Raw genomic sequence first — 9,693 nt, 5'->3', positions numbered from 1 at the left:
TGGGGCACTTTACAGAACTCTGTCCAATCATTCCCCTCCCTACATACACTTTCTCCCTCTCTCTCTCTCACACACACACACACCCACACAGTCTCCGCTGGGCTGTTCCAATTCGCTTTCCTCTGGCTGTTGCCAAATCAAGGAGACACAGAAAGAAGGGGGTGTGGGGAAATGAGGCAGCGAAAGGGAGGGGAGGAGAGCGGAAAAAAATAATCACGTGGTGGCAATAAAAAGATGTAGCAAAGAGCAGGGTGGAAGTTACAGTCTGTTAAAGTGACTCGGGAGAGTGTGTGTGTGTGTGTGTGTGGTGTCCAGATCTGTCAAACATTCTGCTGGCTGCTGCTGCTGCTGCTGGGAGCCGAACGTTACTGATACAACTCGATTTCCAGTGAGTTTCAAACACTTTTATAAGTTTCCTTAACTTTCCAGCTCGCTTTATTATTATTTTTTTTTTAGTAGAGAAACACATCCAGCACACTCCTTGCTGCATTTTTCAGCTTAACTTTAGTAGGAGTTGGAAAGTCATCGATTCTGGGTGATTTATTGCTTCATATCCTACACCAGAATAATCGAAGGTGCTCCTGACCTGATACCCAAGTCTGTGCTCCTACACACGGATGCAGTCAGCAAGACATTGGGGCAACTCTTTGTGTCTGTTTTGCATTTTGGAGATAGATATCGACTTGCAATCGATTTATTACTAATTTTAATCCTCCCTCCCCCCCCAGTAACAATTTGCCTCATTTTCTCTGTTCTATTCCCCCCTCTGCCTTTGGAGTTTAGCTGTTTGCTGTCGATTTTATGGATCAAGTGAGGCTGTTTCAATCGTTAGAAATAATAATTTCTACCCTGGTTACATCCTTTCGGTTTCCATTCCGAATTCTTTCAATCTCACTTATCTATTTATTTATCTTTTCCTCGTTCTCTCCTTTCTCGACCCCCATTTCCTCCTTCTCTCTATCCTTCTCTTCATTTCTTTCTCCCGCTTCATCTCCTTTTCTCTTTCTCTCCTTTCCTCTTCTTCCCTTCCCATTTTCGTTCTCTCCCCTTTCCCTTCTCTTATCTCTCTCTCTCTCTCCCTTTTTCTGTCATCTTCTTCCTCCACCTCCCTCTGCGGTTGTATTTTTTTTATTCACACTGGCTCTTCTCTTTATGGGACCTCTTTGAATTTGCCGCACTCCGTGATTCCCTGCTCTAGAAATCCAGGGGATTCCTCTCCAATTACCTTTCCCAGCCTGTCTGTCTGACACTCAGTTGCTCAACTCTTATCCTAGAGTCTGATCTTAGATAAGTTCAATCTTGATTTCATTAAGTCTATCTGTGCAGGTCTGTCTGCAGTGCTGTGAATGTACTCCATTCCCCCCTCTCTCTCTCTCTCTCACACACACACACACACACACAGGTAACCCTCCTGGTTACATAGCCACGGACACCAGAAGGACCTGCTGTCTACTCTCCCACAGCTGTCTGGCCATTTAAAAAATAGTTTTCACGGGATGGGGGTGTCGCTGGCCAAGCCAGCACTTAATTGCCCGTTCCTAGTCGACCTTGAGAAGGTGGTGGTGAGCTGCCTTCTTGAACCGCTGCAGCCCACAGTGCTGTTAGGGAGGGAGCTCCAGGATTTTGACCCAGCCACAGTGAATATATTTCCAAGTCAGGATGGTGAGTGACTTGGAGGGGAACTTCCAGATGGTGGTGTTCCCATGTGTCTGCTGCCCTTGTCCTTCTAGAAGTCACAGCTTTGGAAGGCGCTGTCGAAGGAGCCTTGGTGAGTTGCTGCAGTGCATCTTGTAGATGGTACACACACTGCTGCCGCTGTGTGTCGGTGGTGGAGGAAGTGGATGTTTAGGGTAGTGGATTGTCACTTTTATCCTGACTTCCTTTCTACACACTTCCAACATCTCATGTTTGTCCTTCCATTTAGGCTTTCCACAACTAAGCAACAACAGCAGTTTCCATTTATATGGCGCCTTTGACATAGTAATAGCCTCCCAAGGAGCTTCTTGGGAATGTAATCAGAGAAAGTTTGATCCCGAGCTCCATAAGGAGACTGAATGCTTGCTGAAAGAGCTAGGTTTTATGTAGTATGTTAAGGAGAGTAAATACTGGGTGACTGTTCCCCTGGCTGGGAGTTCTAGAACTAGGGGTCACAGTCTGAGGACCAGGGCTTGGCCATTTCGGACTGAGATCAGGAGAACTCTCTTCACTCAGAGGGCTGTGAATCTTTGGAATTCTGTCCCCCCCCCCTACCGGAGAACTGTGGGTGCTCAGTCGCTGAGCATCTTTCAAGTCAGAGTTTGATGAGATTTTTGGATACTAAGCGAATCGAAGGCTAATTATGGGGAAGGTGTTCCCACTGAGGTCGAAGATGAGCCATGATCTGATTGAATGACGGAGCAGGCTTGAGAAGTCGGATGGCTCCTGCAGCTCCTGTTTCTTATGTTCTCAAAGGAAAGCAAGGCAGAGGTGAAGAGGTTGAAAGGGAATTTCCTCGACCCATTTCTTCACTTTTTGAGCAGGTGGCAATTTATCTTCACATGTCATACCTGGTATAATCTCTTGATCTGCCCTGTTAGTGCCCTTAGCCCATTGGACATTGCTCACTACCTCAGTGTTGGTCACTTTTGCTTTCCCACTTGGTACCCAGCGTTGAGATTCTCTCCGCAGATGCTGTCAGACCTGCTGAGTTTTTCCAGGTATTTTTGTTGATGTTCTCGATTGCCAGCATCCGCAGTATTTTACTTTTATCTTTGAGATTCCAGCTATTTGCCTCTTCACAATTCTGATCTTCCAATCACTTTCTCAAGGGCTACGTTTATGCTGTGGAACTGCTCCCAGTGCCATGTGTTACGGGTCCTAGTGCTCTGAATTAATTCTGTTTGCACTGGGCAGCACAGCCAGAGGACTGTTGCCAATAGTAAAGTATGAATATACAAGGAGTCCTGCTCCTTGGGTGAACGTAAAATGTCACATGACACTATTCGAAGAAGATCAGGAGAGTCCTCTCCAGGATCCTGGCCAATATTTAACCCTCAACCATCACTAAAAATACTTTGTTGATCATTCACCTCTTTGCCGGTTATTGGAGCTTGCTATGTATAACTTGGCCGCCACATTTCCTACATTACAGCCACGACCATGCTTCAACAGTAACTCATCAGTTTGAGGTGTTCTGAGATATCCCGGGGATGTGAAAAGTGCTGCATCTTTTTGTTCTTTTCTCTGGGTCATAATGTCACAGGAGACCAACAAAACCAATCCCCTATTAAAGGGAAAGCCCATGAGAAATGATCCAGAGCTTGTCAGCCTTGTACAGTGGCATCTCGGAGATGTTACAGAAATACATGAGAGTAAGTGAGCAGGTTCTCATGCTATCAAATGCACCAAGTGAATAATTAGCACTGGACTACTGAAGGAAAAATGAGGTAGCATCGCAGTCTTATGGCTATCCAGTGACTGTGGAAATTGTGTATGTGATGTGTGTGTGCATGTGTTTGTGTGTGTAGAATCATATAGAGAGGTTACAGCATAGAAGGAGGTCATTCAGCCCGTTGTGTCCATGCTGCCTCTCTGCACCAGCAAATCAGCTAGTCTCACTCTCCCGCCTTTCCCCCCTAGCAAATTATTTATCTTCCAGTTCTTATCCAGCTCCCTTTCGAAAGCCACGATTGAATCTGTCTCCACCACACTCTCACACAGTGCATTCCAGATCCTAACCACCCACTGTGTTTAAAAAAAAGTTTACCCTCATGTCACCTTTGGTTCTTTTACCAATCACCTTAAATCAGTGCCCTCTGGTTATCCACTATTCCACCAATGGGAACAGTTTCTCTATATCTACTCTGTCCAGACCCCTCATGATCTGAAACACCTCTATCAATTGCCTCTCAACCTCTTTTCTAAGGAGAACAAACCCTTGTGTGTTTTCTTGTATGTGTGTGTGTATGTGTATGCAATTGTGTGCCTGTGTCTATTGCTGTGTGTGGGCATTTCTTTCTGTGCGTGTGTGCGTTTCCGTGTGCGCATGCATATCCGTGTGCGTTTCCGTGTGCGCGTGCGTTTCATGTGTGCGCGTGCATTTGTACATTTCTGTGCACGTGTGTGTTTCCATGTGTGTGTATTTCTGCGCTTGTGTGTGTTTGTGTGTGTGTGTGTGTGTGTTTCTGTGCAAGTGTACATTTCTGTGCGTGTGTGCGTTTCCGTGTGTGTGTATTTCTGTGCGTGTGTGTATTTCTGCACTTGTGTGTGCTTGTGTGTGTGCGTTTCCGTGTGCGTGTGCGTTTCCGTGTGCATGTGCGTTTCCATGTGCGTGTGCATTTCCGTGTGCGTGTGCATTTTGTGTGTGCGCGTGCGTTTCCGTGTGCGTTTCTGTGCACGTGTACATTTCTGTGCACATGTGTGTTTCCACGTGTGTGTATTTCTGTGCATGTGTGTGTATTTCTGCACTTGTGTGTGTTTGTGTGTGTGTGTTTCCGTGCATGTATACATTTCTGTGCGCGTGTGCGTTTCCGTGTGTGTGCATTTCTGTGCGTGTGTGTGTATTTGTGTGCTTCTGTGGGTGTTTACATTTCTGTGCGTGCGTGTGTGCATGTGTGTGTATTTCTGTGCGTGTGTGTGTGTATTTCTGTGCTTGTGTGTATTTCTGTGCGTGTGTGCATGCTAATGTGCAGCTGTTGGGTGAGAATGGGATTTGCCAAGGCAACAATGCCCATGGTGGTCTTGCACATACAAATACCAGGAGAAGTGGCCACATGGCCAGCATTACAGTGTGGGGATGCCTACATACGTAGGACTGCACAGAAACACAGTGAGCAGAGGGAGGAAAGACGTGAGAAAGAAAATTCAGTATTTACACCATCTGAAATCCTCTGAAATCCGTTGCAGAAATAGGAGATAGGTTGGGGGAGCGGGTGTGGGGAGAGGCTGGGTGTTAGGGAAATTAACAGAAGAAAAATGAGGAAGGTGTAGAATCAAATGTCAAAGTAGAATGTGGAGAAAAGTATTTGGCTATTAAGAAGTTAATGATCGAGCTGATTGGCTGGCCTTGCTCCAGAATGATATTGTTGCCAGTCTGTTTTTGGAATGTATTCCGTGTATCCCTCTGGGCTACTGTCAGATTAAACAATAGCCGAGCTTCTACACTACACAGGGGCAAGCTGCCCGGGCAGGTTAGAAGGTCTCCTCTGGCATGCAGAGCTGGTTAGGATTGTACCATGCAGTTGGGCGTCAATGCCTGCTTATGGCGTTCGAAGAACATCCTTTGAGTGGTGTTGACAGAATTCTTAAAGGGGCCAAGCACCAACTATTTAGCAGCGGCTTTCAAAAGGTGATGACAGGTTCTATCCTGCAAAAAAAGAGATAATTGATGAAAATATTTGGGAATTTTCCTTCTATTTCCATTGGCTCCTGACGTGACACGCACCCTCTCAACCCAACATGGAATATTTCCTCACAAGGGTATTAACTCCAACTGAATCACGTTGTCATGGCTACACTAACTCGTTCAGCCCAGGGTTGTGCATGGTTTTCAGATGCTACCCTAAGTTTGTGTCAGTCAGTTTTAGGGGGTTATTGGTGATACAACCAGGTCGTGCAGTGTTAGAGAATGCTCCTCCCTGTGTTTCTCCCCGTCTATCTCCTCTGAACCTTTGCCTGGCAGAGGTTGCAGGAGCCCGGGCTACACCCCCTTCATTGTTACCGTGCACAAGTGACCACTCTTCAGGCACCAGCCCGAAGCTGGATGGCTATTCAATTGCAGCAGGCATCGCCGTCTGACCCTATCCTGATCCCGCTTTAGAGTTTCCGATGAGGAAGTGGCTGTTGGGAGTCAGGGAACAGCAATCAGGAACTGGAAACTCTTCCATTGGTGCCAACTGGAATGGTGCCATAAGCAGCAGGGTTGCGGTCATTTAACTCATTGCTGACCAGACAGCAGACGTCATTTATTTAGCTGAGCAGCGCAACTGGGGAACGCACTCTCACCCACCCAGCCATCAGGGTCTGCGGTGTTGCTGAGAAAGATACCAGGCCTCTCCCTTTAAGCGTCCGCTGTGACCCAGTGGTAGCATTCTAACCACTGAGTCAGAGGATTGTGGCTTCAAGCCCTGCTCCAGAGGTTGGAGCACAAAAATTAAGGTCGACACTCCAATACTGAGGGAATGCTGCACTGTCAGAGGTGCCCTCTTTAGGGTGAGATGTTAAGCCAAGGCCCCATCTGCCCTCTCAGGTGGACAGAAACGACCCCATGGCACTATTTCGAATAAGAGCAGGCGAATTCACCCCAGTGTCAGGCCAATATTTGTCCCTCAACCGATATCAGTAAAAAATTAAATCATTAACAGGTTATCATTTGTGCAAAAAGACTGCGCTGTTTCCTCTGTTCCAACAGTGACTGCACTTCATTGGCTGTAAAGTACTTTGGGGCATTTTGAGATTGGTGAAAGGTGCTATGTAAATGCAAGTCTTTCTTTTTCTTTATTGATACGGACATGCCTTGACGGAGTGCTGAGTAGGGTGAGCTGACTGTACCGAGAGAGAGAGAGAACAAGAGAGAGAGAGAATGAGAGGGAGGTAACGAGAGAGAGAGAGAGAAGAGGAAGATTCAAGAAAGTTGTCTTTGACAGATTTGTGTTGGGTGAGCAGACTGTTCAGATAAGCAAGAGAGAGAGAGAGAGAGGATGGAGAGTCTGGAATATATTATCTGACAGACTCTCGAGAATGAAACCAAAACCATACCCAGTTACTTATTAACTCCTCTAAGACGTCTCTGAATGTTTCACCAAAGGAGCTGCTTTCCTCATTTTTACTGTCACTGACTATTCCATTATACATGTAATTTTCACATTTCCTTCCTTGCTGCACAGACGGTTTTATTGTGTGTAATATTGAATTAGGGGATTGAACTGACCATCCCAGAGATATTGGGCTGGATTTTCAGTGCAGAATGGGGAACTGGACAACCGGTTGAGCTACAGGACCCGACACCCGACACCGTGGCCCAGTAGCATCGTGCTCACGATGCGGTCTTTCAGTGGAATTGGCCGGGAGGTGAGCTTGGCGTCCTGTTAGAGGCAATGAGCGTCTCCAGGAGGCTGGACCTGCCTGCCGGCAGTGCAACAACAGCCATGTCGGGGGCCTTGCCGATTGGAGCAGGCAGCTCGCCGAATTGGAACGCCGCTGTAGTGGCCATGGTTGGGACCGGCAGGGTGACCAACTCACATGAGGTAAAATGAGGGACAACCTTGACCCATGGGACCCTGGTGGGGATAGTGGTGCTGGTGACCATGACGGGTGTTGGTAAGTGTGAGAGCAGGTGGGGGCAGTTTCAGCATGAGAGCTGGTGGGGAGGGTGGGTCTCGAGACCATAATAGCAGGTGAAGCTTTAAAATCAACCAAAGCTTATCTTGTTGAATCACAAGATTATCATCTCTCTGCTCACTCACTTGCAGTCCCGCTCGAATCACTCAAACTGACCCAGGAGAGACTCCCAGGGTCAGTCTCCCATAGGCTGTTCTAAAACTAATATTTTTTTTTAATCCCTTCATGGGATGTGGGCGTCACTGGCCAGGCCAGGGCAGTTATTGCCCATCCCTAATTGCCCTTGAGAAGGTGGCAGTGAGCTGCCTTCTTGAACTGCTGCAGTCCCTGTGGTGTAGGTACACCCACAGCACTGTTAGGAAGGGAGTTCCATGATTGTGACCCAGTGACAGTGAAGGAACGGCGATATATTTCCAAGTCAGGATGGTGAGTGGCTTGAAGGGGAACTTCCAGGTGGTGATGTTCCCATGCGTCTGCTGCCATTGTCCTTCATGGGTTTGGAAGGTGCTGCCTAAGGAGGCTTGGTGAGATCCTTCACGCATCTTGCAGATGGTACACACTGCTGCTACTGTGCGTTGGTGGCGGTGGGAAGTGAATGTTTGTGGATGGGGTGCCAATTAAGCGGGTTGCTTTGTCCTGGATGGTGTCAAGCTTCTTGAGTGTTGTGGGAGCTGCACTCATCCAGGCAAGTGGGGAGCATTCCATCACACTCCTGACTTGTGCCATGTATCTGGTGGACAGCATTTGGGGTGTCAGGAGGTGAGTTACTCGCCACAGGATTCCTATCCTCTGACCTGCTCTCATAGCTACAGTATTTATATGGCTAGTCCAGTTCAGTTTCTGGTCAATAGTAACCCCCAGGACATTGATAGTGAGGGATTCAGTGATGGTAATGCCATTGAACATCAAGGAGTAATGGTTAGATTCTCTCTTGTTGCCGATGGTCATTGCCTGACACTTGTGTGGTGCGAATGTTACTTGCCACTTGTCAGCCCAAACCTGGATATTGTCCAGGTCTTGCTGCAATTGGACATGGACTGCTTCAGTATCTGAGGAGTCATGAATGGTGCTGAACATTGTGCAATCATCAGCGAACATCCCCACTTCTGACTTTATGATGGAAGGAAGGTCATTTATGAAGCAGCTGAGGACACTACCCTGAGGATGCCCTCACTGTGTTGAGATCCAGACTCCAGGCCCTGGCTCCTGGTCCAACTCGTTCTTTCCCAGGATATCTCAGATTTGTAGACCTTTACCTCTTTGACTTCCAACTCAGATTTGGCCTCATTGAATCACCACTTCTTGACTGATGTCACCCTCTTCCTATTCTCTCTAATCTTGCTGATCTTTTACACTTTGGGTTTTCGGCCTTCCTGCTGGATTCTCAATTTAAAAAAAACAGGGACTTTGTTCAGGAGAGCCATGAACCATCGTAACCTAACCTATAGCGACGGTCCCATTGCACATGTGTGGAAGATTCCAGAACAATCAGTGATCCTCTGGGTCAGCGATTGACCTGAGGCTGGGAAATATCACCGGGCTGGAATGAAGCTATTGTTATCCAAACTGGATCTGAGAAAATGTTTGGAATCCAGTTTGAAGCAGGAATAAGCTTCCTATAATGCTATCTTTGAGTAGGTGCAACTTCCTAGGGCTGCCAACTCTGATTAAATGTGTTCCTGGAGTTTCGTCACATGACTTGCCCTCACGCTCCAGCCATTAGTCGGCCAATGCATCCACCCTTGTGAGGTACTGACTTCCTACACCAATTGGAAAGCAAAAAGAATCATTAGCCAATTGGACTGTTGGCCAAATAGCCTTTTTCCCCATTTTCAATATTTTTATATCTGGTAAAGAGAAATGTCCGAAGAAAATGACAAAGAAAAGAAATCTTTTTTAACGTCCTGATGATTGTTCTCCAGGGTTGCACACAGCAGTGTCCTGGAGATTGATCTTCAATTCCTGGAGACTGTAGGGCAATCCTGGTGGGTTGGCAACACTACAACCAACATAGGCCTATACTCGCTAGAGTTTAGAAGGATGAGAGGCGATCTAATTGAGGTATATAAGATGCTAAAGGGGATAGGCAAAGTAGACGTGGAGCGGATGTTTCCCCTTGTGGGGCATTCTAGAACGAGAAGCCATAGTTTTAGGCTAAGGGGTGGTAGATTTAAATCCGAGATGAGGAGGAATTTCTTTTCTCAAAGGATCGTGAATCTGTGGAATTCACTACCTCAGAGTGCAGTGGATGCCGGGACGCTGAATAAATTTAAGGAGGAGATAGACGGATTTTTAATTAGTAACGGGTTGAAAGGTTATGGGGAGAGGGCGGGAAATTGGAGTTGAGGCCAAAATGAGATCAGCCATGTTTGTATT

The 9,693-nt window shown here is 47.0% G+C and overlaps 1 protein-coding gene across 1 annotated transcript in view; it reads left to right on the top strand.

Annotated features, from left to right (window-relative positions):
• Positions 1-313: 313 nt before the first annotated feature.
• Positions 314-9,693, top strand: part of loxl4 (lysyl oxidase-like 4) — a 123,790-nt gene continuing 114,410 nt past the window's right edge. The window contains exon 1 of the mRNA XM_078565099.1: positions 314-388. The gene's annotated coding sequence lies outside the window, so the exon portion shown is untranslated. The remainder of the gene's footprint in view (positions 389-9,693) is intronic.

The sequence above is a fragment of the Cetorhinus maximus genome, chromosome 20, assembly GCF_964194155.1.
Source record: "Cetorhinus maximus chromosome 20, sCetMax3.hap1.1, whole genome shotgun sequence".
Classification (NCBI taxonomy): domain Eukaryota; kingdom Metazoa; phylum Chordata; class Chondrichthyes; order Lamniformes; family Cetorhinidae; genus Cetorhinus; species Cetorhinus maximus.
Note: the sequence above shows the minus strand (reverse complement) of the source record. Positions and strands in the feature narration are given on the sequence as shown.